Source organism: Nomascus leucogenys, chromosome 13, assembly GCF_006542625.1.
Source record: "Nomascus leucogenys isolate Asia chromosome 13, Asia_NLE_v1, whole genome shotgun sequence".
Lineage (NCBI taxonomy): Eukaryota > Metazoa > Chordata > Mammalia > Primates > Hylobatidae > Nomascus > Nomascus leucogenys.
In genome coordinates, this window is record NC_044393.1 from 82827338 (window position 1) to 82844972 (window position 17635).

The 17635-nt window shown below is 39.2% G+C and overlaps 1 protein-coding gene across 2 annotated transcripts in view; it reads left to right on the forward strand.

Moving 5' to 3' along the window:
- The window catches only part of EXOC4 (exocyst complex component 4), an 821125-nt gene that overhangs the window by 632706 nt on the left and 170784 nt on the right, over window positions 1-17635 (forward strand). The window lies entirely within an intron of this gene.

Genomic DNA, 17635 nt, shown 5'->3' on the forward strand with positions numbered 1-17635 from the left:
AAAACTCTTCCTCCAAGGTGGTTACACCAGCCTTACACATTTTTCCCCCACAGCCTTATGAACACCCAGCCCAGATTTTTACTCTGGATCCATGGTTACTCTTAGGCTGCCTCTCCCTCCATCTTTCTCATCCCCAATGACTCAGTCATTAATTTCTCTCTTTCTCCCTCTGTTTCCACTTCCCATCCTCTTCTTCCTCCTTCTTCACATTCCTCCTCTACCAGTGTTTAAGAGCAAGGGCTCTGGAAACAGACTGACGGGCTTTGAATCTGGGCTTCATGATCTACTGGTTATGTTACCTTGGGGTTGTTACTGAACTTTTTGTGCCTCAGTTTTATCATCTGTAAAGTGGAGATAATAACAGTATCCACCTAGCATAGTTATTATGAGGACCAAATGAGTTAATAATTTTAAAAGCACCTAGAATAATGGGTGGCTTATAGTAAGCAATATGTGCATATTTACTTAATAAAATAAACACTTGCATTTGTCATCCAGCCCTTCCTTATGTGCTAATGTTCAAGGCCAGAAGGAGAACAGCAACAGAACACATGAGAATAAAAGAAGAGGCAAAATGGCCTGGGGTTGTATCACAGCAATGGTGTGACAGTTCTAGGGAACTAGGAAAAGAGTCAATGAAAGGAACTGGAGGAAAGGTGGGAATCAGGAAGGGAGACAAATAAGAAAAAAATTACATTTCAAAATAATCTGCAAAGATTAAAATATATATAATATTAGCTTTTAGTATTTTATTTCAAATATAAACCCCAGGAAAATAAAGGGATATTTTTTATAAATGCATAGAAAGTTCCCATTTTGATGTTAGCAGTTAATTCAGTTTTGGTCTTCATCCAAGGCAGAAATGTGGTAGCCACATATTTAAGGTACTTAGGCTAAATCAACTGTGTATTGAACAAGAGCCATGGGGACAGAGTGAGAGATGTGTGTCCATATCTATCAAAAACGCAAGCCGGGAGCTGAAGTACTCATCTGTCTGACCATCTGGAAATCTCTAGTGGTCTAGGCACTTAATTTTACCCTCATTGCTAGAACAAAAGGGAAACAATAAAAGAAGAAAATGGGCAGCAGGGACATTTTACTTTTCATTTAAAAAAAAAATCTTAGTGATAAAAGGAGCAGAGAGTTTAAAAGAAAAAAAATGAGAAACCATTAAAATGATTTGAATGCTCTGTCTATATTTTGCGGTGAGCTCTATTGTTTTCAGTTACATGGGAACTGTGGTAATTTTATGAATCATTAGAATGTTTTTCCAAATTATAACTGCATGTTCTTAAAATCCCTCCTAAGTAACCCACAGTAAGAGGCTGTTGAACAATTTCATTTAACACTTTTGAATTTCATATTAATTTTATATTTTAAAAAATGCATACTTGATAGCCAAAAGATAAAATCATGATAACCGAGTCCTTGTATGTTTTCTTTCCTCTGCTTTTTAAAACATATGACCCTATCTCTGTTCTCCTCCACAGTCTAGTGGCAGACTTGAGAAAATACAAAGCCTGGTTTGGTAGAATGACTTCTCAGTTAAAAGCAAAATCTCAGTTGGGCACAGTGGCTCACGCCTATGATCCCAACATTTTGGAGGGCCCGGGTATGAGGATTATTTGAGGCAGGAGTTCAAGATCAGCCTGGGCAACATAGTGAGACCCCATCTCTACAAAAAATTTAGCCAGTTGTGGTGGTGTGCACCTGATTGTACTACTACACTCCAGCCTAGGCGGCAGAGCCAGATCCTGTCTCTAAAAGTAAATAAATAAAAATAAAAGCAAAAGTTCCTCTGCCTCACCCGAAGTTGAAAGCGATCACAACGGTCAAACGTTGTTTTTCGGCATGTCTCATCAGGCATAGTCATCTGTGAAATGTGTACTCTGTTAATGCTACCTCACAACTCCCTCCTAGAGGATGGTTCACAAAAGCCTGTTCACTAACCTGGGGCAGCCAGTCCAGCATGTGATCCACAGAAAATGGGGAAAGTAAGGTCACAGTAGTGGGTAGTGTGGATGTGTGCGAGGCGGGGTAAGTGTGAAGATGTTACGTTTATTTTCTTAGAAGAGGCTGTCCTTTTTTCTGATGTTATTTTCCTCCTATTTTTGGTGTTAAAACATTGCCATTATTTTATGAAAACAGTGGTAATATAGATAATCTCCCTTTGTTTTGTTTTGTTTTAAACATTCTAACTTGATAAAATGAAAAATTGGAGCTATATTCGTCCATATTTTTTTCCTGGTTGGTGAAATCTGAAAGTTTGAAAACTATCCTACATTCTAAGTGTTGGCTGTCTCCTTCCCAGGGTGTAGGTGTTTCCTGTGTGAAGAGATTGTCTCAGAGGGAAACTTAGCAAAGCTTTGATATTCTGACTTTTAACCACTAACTGTTCTTGGACTTGGGAGAAAAGCTGCTTCCCTGGGCAATACGTGGGTGGTACCATTACTGTTCCTTTCATATAAACTTGGGCAGGATGCCACTGAGTTTAGTTAATCAGAATGCATTCTAGTGATTTCCAATATCATTGGCCTATCTCTTGACAAATTATGTGCTTTGATAAATAAAATCTAGGAAATAGAATGACTCATCTCCTAAACTCAGGGAGACAGTTAAGTTAAAGCCTAAGGTTACTTTATGGTGGGAAGGCTGGAGATTATCACCATGGTTCCTAAAGAATATCATAATCCTTGCAAATGAAGAAAAGGAGAGCAACTTGTTCAATATCTCAAAAGTCAGCCAATGTTAAAATTATGTTTGGAGCCCGGGTCTCCTGTTGGCTAGCTATTTGATTTTTGCCCAGTGGTGCATTTTGTTTTGCTCGGCGTGGAAAAGTCATATAAAGCAGTTAAATTTATTTTTGGAATGAGCTAGAATGCTGGGTTCGCAACAACCAGTTTTCTTAAAAACAAGAACTGCTTTGAAAATTCATTAGTTCTTCTCAAGTGTTATTGTCCCTCCCAGTAGGAGGCATATCCAAGTTGAATCTCCACTCCTGAACAAATTTTCCCTTGTGTGTGTACACTGGCATGCCTGCTTGCACACTCTCTCCCTCAAACAATTCCATATGTTCTCTTTTACTGGAAGCCAAGCTCCCTGCTCATCCTCCTCCTTAGAGGGCTCCAGATCTCACCTCTGAGGTGCACGCGTAACTGAGGCTGCAACAATTTGTAGGGAAACTTGTCAGCAAAATTGATTATTATATGGTGTGAACCACTAAAGACAGGTGAGCCTGCACATAGTGGAACAAATGTATATGTAGTATGCATCTCCCACTGCATCTAACCAGACTTCCTCCTTTGACATGTTGATTGATACGTTTGTAGCTCTTCCCTAATGAATCATGCCCCGTTGTGGGTCATTGGAGCCTCCTGCTGAATAGACCTTACCTTTGCTAGCAAAAGGAATAATAAAGGTTCTTCCCTGTGAATTTTGGGGGTTTATTGGCTCTAAAGGAGTGGCTGAGGACATGTAATCTTTAAAAGGACAAAATAATCACATAAAATGTCTAAATAGCATTGCTACATCAAGAGGGGCTTCTGTAACTGTAGATGCTTTGCGACATGACAAACTAGTTGGTGTGGAATGCAAATCTGAGATACGTGAAGAAATGAAAGCATTTCAGACCACCTCTGGTGGCAGCTTGATATTCTGGAGTTCTTTGAAAACGTTTTTCTAGTGTTATGCTTGTTCCTTGAAATGGCTTTAAGTGTTAGACTTGTGATAAAATAGGGATGATAATGACTGCTCTACTTTCTCACAGTCTGTTTGGATATTGATTGAGATATTTGCAAGTACTCTGAGTTCTGAGGAGGAAGGGTGTTAGGAAATGCTACGGTGATGTTTTTAGCAGGGCATGGAAACCTATGCTAAAATAATTTCAGAAAGATAAGTTTGAAGACAGATTGGATTATTGGCCTGTACCTGTATGACAATCGTATGTCCTTCTGGTCTATCCTTTTGTCTTAGGTATCAGTTCTGAGTGAATTTAGAGGTCAGGGTTTGAGGAATGTGGGAAGAGAGAAGAGATCTCATTGGCCTAAAACTGCCCACGAATTGTCCCTTGGCTGTTGGCATTGGAGTGGCCTGTGCTTCCCGAGGCTGGTCACATACAATGGTCTACTGATGATCAGGAGGGTCCAGTCTTCATTTCCTGTCCTGACGCCATCCTATCCACTTGCTGAGTTACTTACACCTTTTTTTTCCACTGATGAATGTCTCCATTGACAGTCTCTCTTCCCGCACCACACACTGCCTTCACAGCTTCCTGTAAACCTAGTTTTGGCCTCACCAATCCCACCATTGGAACTGTCATCTGAGGAAGGTCACAATAACCTTCTTCCACAAGCAGTCTTCATTCATCTTTACCATGCTACACCTGGCATCATGGACTACCTGAAAAGATTGAACTTACTGCTTTTTGTTTTTACTGGAAGCAACAAAAAATAGTGGTTAAGATATGGGCTCTGGATTCAGACTGCCTGGGTTTCAGTCATAACAGTATAAACTGTTTCGCTGTTGTATTCGAGAGCATAGCATAGTAGCAGTGCCTGGCACATAGTAGGTGATCAATAAATATTGGATGGATTCACAGATAGGTAGGTAGGCTTATCCTAACATTCACATTTATATTATAATATAAATGCTGTTGATATAATTATCTACAGATATACCCAAAATAAGAGAAAGGAAACAAGAGTACTTGGGTATTTTACCTTGTAGGGGCTAGAATTGGTTATCTTTGAATATATATCTGTTTGCTATAAGCTCATCTATATTTGTGGCTTTTCGTGTCTTTTAACTTTCATATGGCTTCTTGCTATTAATATTTTCCCTTTAGTAAGTTACATTTTAAAAAAATAACTCATATTGCTTAGGTTAAAGAACAGAATGAAGGGGTGTGTGTGTGTGTGTGTGTGTGTAGACTGTAGAGCAGGGAATCGTATTGGGCCCTTTGAGCAGGAAAATAATATTTGGAAATATACAACTGGGAAATAAGACTTCAGGGGACATCAGTACCTCAAGCGAGTCTTCCCAGGTTGTTCTTTCTTCATTGGAGGATGTGAGTAGGTGGTTTGTTTCTTAAAGGTCAAATGTCCATACATGATCCAAGGAACTCTTATTTTTCTTAGCTTAGCTTTTATCACACTTAGTCATCGTCTTCTTCTTCTTCCTTCTTCTTTCTTTTTTTGATCTATGTTCTACTTCTTTTTTTCTCTGTTGGATCTTCTTTTTTCTCATGGTACCACAGTGCAAGCCACCTTAGACTACTGCCAGGGCTTTAGTCAGATGCCTTACTGTGAACTCTCACTTCTCCAGGCCACCCCAGTGTGTCTGCCAAGTCTTTATCGCATACCATTTTCCCAGGGAGGGGGCACAGTATAGGGTGGTAAAGAGAAAATCAAATTGGGACTAAAAAGGCCTGGATTCTTCTTTTTCCTTTCAAATCTCATTTCTTTCTTTATTTTTGTTTTGTTTTTCTGGCTGTTTTTAAGATTTTTCTACTTATCTCTGATTTTCAGCAATTCGATTATTTGTGACTTTCTATAGTTTTTGTTATCTTCCATTTGAGATTTATTGAGCTGCTTGAATCTGTGGGCTTATACTTTCCATCAAATTTGGAAAATTTCCAGCCACTATATCTTTTTATATTTTCTCTGCACCCCCCACCCCCAGTTGTGTGTATATTAAGCTGCCTGACATTGTTTTGCAGTTCACGGACTCTCTGTCCTATTTTTTTTAATCCTTTTTTCTCTCTGTGTTTTATTTTGGATAGTTTCTATTGCTGTGTCTTCCATTTCTGTTTCTGCCGTGTTTATATTTTCCATTCTGTTTTTAGACATAGGACCCTATTCCTAATAGCTGTTTTAACCTCCTTGTCTATTATCTGTGTCATCCCTGGGTCTGTTTCTCTTAACTGATTTTTCTTCTCCTCATATATTTTCCAACTTATTTCCATATGCCTGGTAATTTTTTTATTGGATGCTAGACATGTGAGGTTTTTTTACATTGTTAAGTACTGGATTTTGTTATAGTTCTTTAAAGATTGTTGAACTTTGGGAACACATTTAAGTTATTTAGAATTATTTTCATCATGTCAACCTTGCTTCTAGGCTTTATCAGACAGGTCCAGGGTAGCTTTTACTCTAAGGCTAATTTGGCCCCCGCTACTGAGGCAATATTGTTTTCAAGACTACCTGACACCCTATCTATCAGGAGGTTCTTCCACTCTAGCTAGTGGGAACATGGACCATTCATTGCCCTGTGTGAACTCTGGGATTATTCTGCCTGCTCCATTGAGGTAGTCCTGTCTGGCCTCAGTAGTGTCCTTTACACAGACCAGTACTTACCCAAGGTTCTACACAGAAGATCTACACAGATCTTATGCTCACACATGCTCCCTTTTGCACACATGTGCACTCTTTATCTCCCCACCCTCCTCTCTCTTTGTGAAGCTCTCCACTCTTCAGTATTTTGCCACAGTAAACCGTAGCTGCCTTGGTCTTCCAAAACTCCAAATATTGTCTCCTCAACCTAACAAGACTGCCAAGCTCTGTCCAGGTCCCTTCTTCCTGCATTATGGCCCAGAAACTCTTCAGCCGGGGCACTCAGAGGGCTTACGTCATTTGTTTTTCATCTCTGGTGTCTGAAACTATTGTTTCCCATATTTTGTCTGGTTTTCTAATTGCCTAAAGCATGATTTCAAGCTATTTTATACTGAAATACTTTAATTTTACTTCCCTGCAGAGCAAGAGCATTTTCTTCATTATCATTAATGCATTATCAAGATAGCATTATCACTATCACAATTAGAATAAGTTTCTAATATCTCCATATTTCTAATATGTAGTCAATTTTGCATTTTCCCAGATGCATTGTCCCAGAAATGCCCTTTTCAGCTGGTTTGTTCAAACTAGGATTCCATCTAGGACCATAATTGTTATGTGACTTAAGTCTCTTTAATCCCTAACAGTCACATTTTTCATGACACTGATACAGTGAGCGGAACCAGCCAGCCATGCTGTGGCATGTTCCATCTTCTGTATTTGTCTGATTGCTTCCTCTATTTCCTGTTACTAGAAGTTAGGTCTGAAAGCTTGATTAGATTGAAGTTAAATGTTTTTAGTGAGAATATATCATAGATGATGTTATATTCATATTCTATCTCATCCATAGACCTGTAAGAGCTGGCTTCCTTACATTAATTAGGCCAAGCTCGACCCCTGGATGAGGCTTGTGACCTTCTAATCCCTCCATTGTATAGTTTGATTTTTGTTGTGGGGAAGTAGTTGATGTTCTATAATGTTGATCCTTTGTGGATGTTCATTTCTGCAATTTCCTGGTCAACTTTCATTTTGTTTTTTTGTGTTTGTTTGTTGGTTTTTGAGATGGAGTCTCGCTGTGTCGCCCAATCTGGAGTGCAGTGGCGTGATCTTGGCTTACTGCCACCTCCGCCTCCCAGGTTCAAGTGATTCTCCTGTCTTAGCCTCCTGAGTAGCCAGGACTACTGGTGTGCTCCACCATGCCTGGCTAATTTTTGTATTTTTAGTAGAGATGGGGTTTCATCATGTTGGCCAGGCTGGTCTCAAACTCCTGACCTCAGGTCATCCACCTGCCTTGGCCTCCCAAAGTGCTGGGATTACAGGGGTGAGCCACTGTGCCTGGCCTCAACTTTCATTTTATCTTAGTACCAATGGATAACCTTTACCTGAATCAGTTGTTTTATTAGGGGCCACACAAAATGTTTTTTTTTGTTTTTTTTTGTTTTTTTTTGAGACGGAGTGTCACTCTGTCGCCAGGCTTGAGTAGTGGTGCAATCATAGCTTACCTGGAACACCTGGACTCAAGAGATTCTCCCACATCAGCCTCCAGAGTAGCAGGGGCTACAGGTACACACCACCCACCACACCCAGCTAATTTTTCTGTTTTTTGTAGAGACAGGGTCTTGCCATGTTGTCTAGGCTGGTCTCAAACTCCTGGGCTCAAGCAGCTCTCCCGTGTCAGCCTCCCTAAGTGCTGGGATTACGGGTGTGAGCCACCACATCCTGCCTTATTTTGTAATTATATTATTTTTTCTACGTTTATTAGCTGGTATTCTTCCTTAAAATAGGACTTTTTGAATTTGGTAATGCTGAAATATAGTTCCTACTGGAAAGATAGCACAAATGTATAATTTTTTATTTGCCAAATTTCAAAGACAATTTTGTTTTAATAGCCATCTTAAATGGTGACAAATGAGTTTTGTCTGACTTTCTCTTTTCGTTGATTTTTCATATTTTTCAGTACGTGTAATTACCTGTAATCATTTATTTTTTCTGGTGCGCTATCATCAGCTTTGGCCAGAGGGACTCACAGAGCTGGATTCTAGATTTTGAAGTATCATAGACTATCTACATATTTAATATCTTTGACAAGCCCTTTAATATTTGTTATGGTTCTTTTTTAAGCCAGAGAATTAGACTAGATAACAAGGTTAGCTTTCAGCTCTAGAATTAGGATCCTGAGCTCTGCTACCAAATACACTGCCCTGCTTCTGTCCAGCTGCAGAAAACCCTCAGCCTGTCTGTCTTTCAGGCCTTCCACAAGCTGGCTCCCCCATCCATTCAACCGTTTCTCCAGATTCCTTGACAGAAATTCCCTCCTCCAACCACACTTGTCTCCTAACTGCTACTCATGACCAGCTCATCCTTCATCCCCAGCCTTCACATACACCTTTTCCCTTGCCTGAATACCTTGCCTCTGCCTCTCTAAGTATCCAAACCTCCCCGTCCTCCAGATCCCAGTTCAGGCTCTCCCACCTTTTTATTCCTGTTCCCTTACCTGGTCTTTTATACTCATTTCCCTCTTCTCTTGGAATATCACCATTTCCTGTTCTAATTGATTTTTTCCCAAGTAGATTACCATCACCCCTGAAAAGAAAAGCCCATGCTTTTTACCAAGAACATTGCTAGGCTCAATAGAAGTACAGTATCTGCTAATGTCATTGTTATATTTCTATATCTTTTCTAACATGTAGCACCTTCTATTTAGCTGAATAACAGCCTTAAGGTGCTTTTGAAGTGTGCATGGGTGTGTGTGTGTGTATGTGTGTGTGTTGGGAAAGGAGGGTGTTGGGGATATTTCTTATAAATGCTAATACTTTCCTATTCATTGATCTATTTCTACCCGTATGTAATGGGTTCCATTACATATCAAGAGGTATTGACAACTTAGCCATAGAGTTGCAATTGATTCAAAATACATAAGTTAACAATTACTGCCTTATTATGTAATATTAGCTAGGGAAAGAAAGATGGCCCCTGGGATCATACGGTCTAATTAAGCACAACTGTTGTAGACTTTTTCCTCCCTTTCCTGCTGTTATGTTTTGTTGTGTTGTGTTGTGAATATGAAATCACAAACCCCCAAATAAGCCTCACAAAAAGACAGCTGTGCTTATAAGATTATGTTCGTCACAGATTTTATTCAACCGTAAATTATTTCTACTCAAAATGTTAAAAATATGTGTTATTGATAATTTACATCATATGCATTTTCCATGTTTTTATTGGCAAATAAATTTAACAGTAACTTATGTGAATTCTAAAGGCATATAGTTTTTTTGATTGTCTAAAATTTGGCCTCATATTTTTTGTTTAAGCCTATTTGTAAATTCTGTGTAACTCTTTAGCCTGACAGAGTTTCAGAGTTTGTTTGTTATATAAGTATATTCATCTTTTCTGAACAGTGAAACTTTTTGAAATTGTCTTCTATACTTGAAGTGGATCATCTAGTGATTAGTGACATCAGATTGAATAAATTATTTATATTTTCTTGCTGGAAATGAGTGATATTCCAAATGTTCAGGTACTGTGTGTGTGTATGTATGTATATATGTCATTAAAGGACATTCATGACTTGGCTTCTGACTGTCTCACTGAGCCCTCCCACCTGATCACGCATACATACACCCCCAATCCCCACTCCCTTACACACCCCCTTCACCCCAGCCATGAACAACCACTCGCAGTTCCCTGAATCCCATGCTGTTTCATGTTCATACTGCTCCATCTACTTGAAGTGCTCTTTTTCCATCTTTGTTCTTTCTACAAATTGCAGTTATTTATCTTGCAGGACTCAATTCAGTTGTACATTCTTCCTTCTCACCTCTGTCTCTCTGCCTTTCACTCCAGTCCAATTAACTCTTTCTTCCTCTACTGTACAATAGACAGATGCCCATCATGGCACCTAGGACATTTTATTGTCCCTATTCGTGAACTTATTTTCTTATCCTGCTAGTATCTAAGATTGTTGGAGGGCAAGAATCTTATCTGGCTTTGTATCTCCTACAGTTAGGCTAGTGTTTGGCATAGAGAAGGTACTTACTTATTTATCTATTTAATCAATTAGCTAAGTTCCCTGCTGTTTCCCCAACTTCCTATCCTCTCCAGAACAGTTTTCGTCTGGTAGTCAGTAGCAGTATTGCCAACAATACTGCTATGTCTTCACATTTTAAAAACATATCACAAGTAAAAACCATTGTATTAGAATATCAATATACCTAAATGTATTCTTAAAGGTTTTCAAAGAGGTGCCTGTTTGTAACAATGGTTGGAAATAAATTGTTTAAAATTGAGGCTTAACATGCATTCATGTAACCACCAACCAGATGCCTTTCCCAGTCAATATCCTCCCCACACTTCTCTAAAAAAAAAAAAAACACTCTTCTGATTTGTCTCACCATGTATTAGCTGTGCCTGATCTTGACCTTCACATAAGTGAGATCAAACAGTATATATCTTTTTGTGACTGGCTACTTTCATTCGGCATTATGTCTGTGATATTTTTCCGTGTGAACTCTTGTGTTAACTACTAGTTTGCTCTTTTTCATTGCTCTGTAGTATCTCATTGTATGAATATGTCACAGTTTTATTTATCTACTCTACTACTGATGGACATGTGGGTTATTTCTAGACTTGGCCTTGAACATAAAGTTTTGTTTGAGAACCAAACTACAGAGCATAGCATTAGACCTGCTTTTTTTCCTTTCTCTGCCTTCTAATAGGTGATGAATTGATCTTAATATAGGATGTACTTAACTTTACTCATTCAGTTAACAAATATTTATTGAGTACCTGTTATGTTCCAGGTCCTGAATAATTGTCCCTCCCTTCTGGAATCTCAGTCAACTGAGGAAGACAGACCCTAAACAAGCAATTATAAGTATGCTAAATGTTGTAACAAAGAAATAAAAGATAGGTGTTTATAACAGGAAGACCTAATCTGGTACAAGGATTAGGGAGAATCTTCCCACAGAAAGGATATGCTAGCTAAGACCCAAAAGAGAAACAAAAGTGCTGTCGGGAAGGAAGACAAGGAACAGCATTGCAGGAAGGTACAAGGTCCTGAAATGGTAATGAAGATTGAAAGAAGCCCCATGTAGCTGAATCATAGAGAGGGAAGTAGAAAATGGTAGGAGATGGGGCTGGAAGGGTAGACAGAAGCCATGTCATGAAGGTCCTTATGAGTTATCTGAGCAACGTGAGTCCTCATCCATTAAAGAGTTTTAATCCCACGAACAGACATAACTTTAAATTTTTTTCTTTTGAGGTTAACCTTACAAATTCTGAAGTGCACAAATCTTAAGCACAAAGAATTTTTACATACATTTTTACTAACACAACAGCTATTCCATCAGTATAATTCCAGCACCTAGAGCGTCCTCTCCTTTCCAGTCAGGACCCTCTCTAAGGGTAGCCACTATTCTGACTTCTATCAGCAGAGGTTACTTTTCCCTGATTTTGAACTATAATAATAACAAAATTATCCAGTTGTGCACCTTTGGGTCAGACTACTTTGACTCAGCCTAAGATCTGCACAGTTCATCCACGTGTTGCATGTAGCAGTAGCTTGTCTTTTTTATTACTCTGCAGTCTTCCATTTTATGAGTATACCACAATTTCTTTGCCCACTTTGCCCACTTTATTGATTGACATGAGAATTACTTTTTTTTTTTTTTTGGCTGTTATAAATAAAATGATTAGGCCAGGCACAGTGGCTCATGTCTGTAATACCAGCATTTTGGGAGGCTGTGGTGGGAGGATCATTTGAGGCCAGGAGTTTAAGACCAGGCTGGGCAACATAGCAAGACTCCATCTCTACCAAAAAAAAAAAATTATCCTGGTATGGTGGCCTCTGCCTGTAGTCCCAGCTACTGGAGAGTCTGAGGTAGGAGGATCGCTTGAGCCCAGGAGTTCGAGATTGCAGTGAGCTATGATCACACTGCTGCACTCCAGTCTGACCCCATCCCAAGAAAAAAAAAAAAATTAAGCTAGAACTGCAATAAATAAAACTGTTGTGAAGATTTGTGTTCATGTCTTTTGATTGACATGAACACTCATTTCTGTGGGAGGTAGAATTTTCGAAGATTACTCTGCGTTCAGGGTGGAGGCTGATTTGGAAGAGAGCAGAGGTGGCAGTTCCTCAGGCACCAGCTCTTGGATGTATAGCCTTTTGCAAGTCATCTTAGTAAAGAGAGGACACATTCAGAACAGTTTAAACATCATACAAATCAAAGTGTGGATTAAAAAATGGAAAGCATATTTCCTTTTGGCTTCTATCATTACTGTCGTTTTCATAGTTATTATCATTGTTTACAGCCAGCTGCAGCTTCGAGCTGATAGTAACTGGAAAGACAATATGATATGACAAGTTTTACTGAAACATTTGTGAAGCCCCATTTTCACGATTGCTTCTTGTTGTGCCAAACCCTTGTTAACCTCAATAGGAAAGGTACCAAGTTTTCAAGAGGTCGAAGAAGAGACCCAGAGCCAGCAGAGGAGACATGGGGTTTTATTATGGGCTTACATACAGGAGAGAGAGTCCAGTGGGGGCGGGCTGGGCAGGAAAACCGCAACCACCTACAAACATCATGCAATTTATAGAGCATTTCCACTTACCACCCTCCCACCAATGACCTCCACCTGACAACCTTAATGTAACCCAAAACTCGGGGCCTCAGTCCCCGTATGGCTGGTGTTCCATGAAATCAGCCAGGGCCTCAGATGTTTATCCTAGATAAGGAAGGAATCTCCAGGTTAGCCACTCCCAAATTACCTAGCTCAGAACACACATTCAGGTGCATCAGGCACACAAGATCATTCTAAGGAGATGTTTAAATTATTGCTCTCAGGTGTGCTTGCCCTACACTCTGTGTGTGTGTGTGTGTGTGTGTGTGTGTGTGTGTGTGTGTGCGCGCGCTCGCGCTGGTGCTGGAGATGTGTGTCTGAAGTGATAGACATATTTCTCTGACCAATATAGAACCTTAGATTCTTAGCAGCATCTCTGAACTATCCTCTCAGGAGCTAAAGCAGTACAGATACAGAGACTCCATTCGCCAAACTAAAGTTGTTTTGGTTTTGGTTTTGTTTCTGAATTGTGAATTTATTTATGTCTTAAAACTTTAAAATCAGCACATTTTGAATTGGGAAGTTATGTCTTAAAACGTTAAAATGAGCACATTCAGTTATATATACATACATAATGAATTGCCATTATGGAAAATAATACAATCAGGTGAAGTTAAGAGTGCTGTTGTAGAAATACCCAAGACTTTCAGCCACAATAAATGTTCAGTCCTTAGAACCATGGGAATTAAGATACAGCGTGGTGGCTGGGTGCAGTGGCTCACGCCTATAATCCCAGCACTTTAGGAGGCCGAGGCAGGTGGATCATGAGGTCAGGAGATTGAGACCAGCCTGACTAACACGGTGAAACCCTGTCTCTACTAAAAATACAAAAATTAGCCAGATGTGGTGGCATGCACCTGTAGTCCCAGCTACTTGGGAGGCTGAGGCAGGAGAATCACTTGAACCCGGGAGGCGGAGGTTGCAGTGAGCCAAGATCACTCTACTGCACTCTAGCCTGGCAACAGACTGAGACTCGGTCTCAAAAAAAAAAGAAGATACAGTGTAGTAATAAGGAGGCAGTAGTCTGATTTCGCCTACCAAATCAGGCTCTTATCCACTACTACAACTACACTCTCTCTCTTTTCACCCTATTCTGAAAGTGCTGTGCATGTGCATTAAATTAATAAATATTTATTGAGCACCTGCAATATGCTAGATACCTTGCAAGGTGTTAGAGATATGAAGGTACAGTCACTGATCAACAGGAATTAGCAGCCTAGTGGAAGAGATAGCTAATTGAACTAGTGATTACCACACTCCAGTTAGAGCGTGGGCCAAAATGCCAGGGTCCTCTGGTGGCACAGAAGGGCATTTAAATCAGAGCAGGGAGTCATGAGCTGGGAATAGTATTCCAGACACTAAGACGAGGCACAAAGGCACAGAGGCAGAAATTAACCTAGTGCAGGCAAGGAGTCACTAGCAATTTAGTGTGGTTGGAGCAAGAGATGGGCATGTTCAGAGGAACTAGAGAGGAAGCATAGAGGAAAATAATAATAATAATTTTAACAGAGAAAAAAACTTTTAAAAAGAGAGACAGAAGCCTAGAGGGGTAGGCAGGAGGCAGAACTGAAGAGGCTTGGTGTTCAGGAAAGGGCTAAGAAGGAAGGATCGAGAAGTAAGAGGCCTGATTAAGCTCACCCTGTTCACAGTGGTACTCCTCATGTGTCCTTAAGCATGTCATTGGGCCTCATTAGTATAACCAGAGAACTAGGGAAAGTTCCCAAACCATGAAACACTGTTCCAGTAGATGTGAAAAGATGGGCTATGAACAATGGTTTCATTACTTTGATAGTTAAGGGAAGACTGAATACTGCATTGGCCTCTTTAAGACTCATCATGACTCTAGCATATTAAAGGTTTCTGAAGTCCTCCAGTAAAAACACCACTTCAGTTTTCTTTAATTCAGTATTTTCCAAATTATGTGGACTGGGAGCCGATTTTCTGTAACAGAATATTAGTACCATGAGACAGAGCCCTATTCTGGCAAACAGTGGACTAGTTCTCAAAGGTACAATCATCTTTATTTATTCACTGATGAAATTTGTTTAAGTGCAGAACCAAACAACTGGTTCACTAGATTACCAGCGTATCCCTGTAATAAACTTTAGGTGTTTATTTTCCACCGCAATATTTTTTTTATTACATCAACTGTCCTGGGATTTATTTTTTCTTTTCTCATTTTTCATGTCATGCACAGACTTTATTACCTAGTAATAAGTTGCAAGAAATGTGAATTGAGTTGTTTCTAAGCAAATATCAATCATTTATGATTTGTTTAATAGAAATTATAATGAAGAAAATCAGGGTTTTGCTTATGAAGTTATTATAGTCAACATTAGCAAATCTCAAAATTAATAATGTGTCAGTAAATCATTTGCATTGCTAAAGAGATCAAATAAATAAAAACAGGATTGACCTTGTTAAAAATTTGGTATTTTCAACATTTATCTGTCAGAGCCACTGATTTGGAAATTGTTATAAATTCTTGAAAAATGGAAACTTTTTTCCCTGTAAAAATACCCATCATTTGGCAAACTACAGTGTCATTTTTCTTGAAGAGAATGTAGTGATTGATTATCCAGAGTGCTACCATGACAAGGTAAACCAACCAAATAGCTGGAAAATTGTATGTAATCATATAGCATCACAGAGGCTCTGTGTTGAGCACAACCATTAGAATTAAACCGTGGCATTCTAATCATTCCCTGCTGGTACTTCCTGTTCATCCCCAAAACCTTGACCTCCAGTGGATATGCAGAGGTGTTCGCAGTCATCCCTTCCCCTCCAAATGCTATCAGCACAATTCTCATCAGCTGAAAGCTCTGCAATAAATATAAACCAAACCCAAACCACCCAAGGAGATTTCAAAATGCAAGGTGTCTGTGTCTAACATGCCTCATATATATGACATTCGGAGATTTATTCTGTATATTAACATTATTAATCTAGTTTCTTTTATTAATAGTATTGTCCTGGAAATCCTGAGAGATTATCAACAACTGAGGGAAGGGAAGGATGGGAGATGGACAAAAAGAAAAGACGAATGCTGATCCTTCTTGAGAGGCTGATAATCTATTCAGAAAGACAGAATACACCTGAGATGACTTGAGAGCAGTTACACAGTATTTGCCCAGTGTGAAAGTCCCAGTACACAAATTGAATGCATGAGTCATGGGGGCCAACAGAGTAAAGGAGCAATCCAATTATCCTTGGTTATTAAAGAACTAAATTGAGTCATAAGAAAGGAAGGGGCTACCCAAACCTACCCCAGAGATGGTTATCAATGGCATACTTGGGAATAGAACCAGGCCCTTTCTCCCAATAATCAGAGGAATCTCCTCATGCTCATCTTCCCTGCAATGTTTTAGATTTTAAACAGGCTTTGTTAGGATGGCTGAACTCCAGTCTCCTTTATTAATTGCTGCCCACATGTTGTAGGCTATCTTGTGTTCTGAATCAGGATGAGGATTTTAAATTCTTCTTAGGATAGGGACGTGTAGCCAGGCAGAATCAATTCCTGTCACTCACACACAAATACAGAGGAATGGGATTATGGATCAGGGTGAAGCTGCAGTGCTTTAATCTTAAAATCAATACAGAAAAGGAAGTTGAACTTGTGGGGATTCTATAGAGACTGTAATTTGGCTTCCTATCAGGTTTGCCTTATAGAATATAGCTGCTCCTTCCTTTTCACCTTCTGATTATTTTACTGGGGTGGGAAAAATGAGGGGAAGGGGAAAGATGACAAGAAACTTCTACCACCAAATCTTCTTGAATAAGCATGCAAGTGTAACTCATAATTCAAGCTAATCCCCCATTGCGTTGAGAAGAGCTATACACCTTTGTTTATTCTTTTAGAAAATAATTAGCCAAAACCCTATACCCCATAATCTGTATTTAAGCATAATAAAAATGCCTTTGATTTCTTCATAGTTCACTGTCAAGACTGGAAAAGTATTTTTTTAAGCATACTTTTATGGCTAAGCGTGCCATAGCCTATGTAATTTTATATAAATACAAAATCAACAAACCAGTTATTGACCGAAGAATTCCAAGCTGCTCAGCCTGTGATTAATATTTACCCCAGTGTAATTCTGCTTCTTTTGAAAGAGGCATGAACTAATGGTTTAAACAACTCAGTCTTTTCTTAATCAAAGATTTAGAATTTGTTGACTATGCGTCTTTTTCAGATATAACACTGATTTGCTGCACAATGCTTTCGGCATCTAGCTTTAAGATGGGCTTATTTTTCCCTTCGGATGGTTTTTTTAATTCAGTTTTAAAATATGTCTGCGTGTGTTTGGACCCTACGCCTACAGTGGTGACAGCAATATGAAACACTGTAATCTCGTGAGAAAATGCACTGTGGGCAGCAGAACTCTGGTCTGGCTCTGAGGCAGAATGGTATAGTTAGAAGAGCAAAGCCTGGAGCTCCTTCTTTGTTTATTTCATCTTTCTAAGCTTGTTTCCTCATCTTTAAACTGGGGATGATTATAGGATACACCTGATAGGGGTGTTGAGAGGATTAAACGAAATAAAATATACAAAGTGCTCATCATTGTACTTTGCACTTGTAAGAACCCTATAAATGTTCATGATTATCATGATTATTATGTGAGTCTCAAGTGAGATAACATATGCTGTGTTTGTGAAAACGTTCTACAAGCTGTAAAACACAATACAAA